Raw genomic sequence first — 1,353 nt, forward strand, 5'->3', positions numbered from 1 at the left:
CTATGGCCATAAGGCTTCCCCACAGTGGGGCATGCTTCTGTAACGTCAGTTCATCATGTTGGTAACACAGGCCTTTTTCCTGAGGACATGCAAATACAACTGTAAACATGTTAAGTTCTCGTGTGCGTAAATATAGTGAATACTAGGAAACAGTGTAAATAAGTAAGTTGCCTATTTGCTAGTGAGGGAAACTTGCTCAACATCTCTTGCAACCCAGCTCTGATGGGTGTTCCAGCTCACAGCTTGATCCTGCCTGACCATTTATAGATGTGAGTTACAGAGAACAGTGGGAAGATAATGTTTCCTCAAAGTGTCCACCTCATAAGCTTCAGTTAAGAAAAGCTTCACAACTGAAAAGTCTACTTCAGTCTGACAAGAGCACAAGACTTTCCTCTTCTCATGTCGGACAAGTAAGTAAATAAATCCAGATACTTACCATGGGATTAACAGTGATTCTTGGTTCTTTGAGATGTCACGCACATAGATGACTACAGCAACTACTAATTCAAATAACCTGTTAACTGCAAATCAACATTGCTCCAGTCTGTACCACTGAAGAAACAGTGTTTTGGGGAAAATGATCAGAACCTTCCAGCCTAAAATGTGAGTGCAGGGGCTTGTGCATGCAGGTAGGCAGAGCCTTAAGCTGACATGACTGGCAAGAATTGGGCACCCCTGTGCCAAGACAACTTCAATGAGACCTACGCAGAGGGAAGTAATCTCCGAGGGTAAGTAGGCTGGCTTCAATCTCTACCCCCATTTTACCACAAACATAGATGGCTGACACAACATCAGCTATTCAGATGGAAAAACATTAGTGTTATCTATAATGCTAAAGGAATATGTTATCTGCTGTAAAATAACAGAAGAAAAAAACCCTCAAAACACCACCCACCCAAACCCCCAAAGTACCAGCAAACACGAATACATTCATTAAAGGCTCATATTCAAAATACTCTTAAGTTTGATGAGATATTCTTCACTTGTGAAGTTCTTCATTCTCAAGTAAAAGGCTTTTCAAACTGCAGTAGAAGGTACTCTTAAGTGTTGTGTTTTAGCTTTATGCATCACACATTTACTGCACAGTCAGACCACAGCTTGTACTGCACATCTGTCACCTGGAACTGCTTGGGTACAAACAACAGCAAACAGCCTAGAACAGCCTGATCAAGCTTGTCAATCTATTTCTCAGCTTTTTACAGCCACCAATTGTGCAGATATCAGTTCACTAAGCACATGTACAACAATCATTAATGTTTAGCCCCCCCCAAAAAAGACCTAGTTTTAGGTTTATTATAGACCACTGCAGTATAGAAGATAACATCCAGAATAAACCACACAAGATGACCAATA

This window comes from Melopsittacus undulatus, chromosome 8 (assembly GCF_012275295.1).
Source record: "Melopsittacus undulatus isolate bMelUnd1 chromosome 8, bMelUnd1.mat.Z, whole genome shotgun sequence".
Classification (NCBI taxonomy): Eukaryota; Metazoa; Chordata; class Aves; order Psittaciformes; family Psittaculidae; genus Melopsittacus; species Melopsittacus undulatus.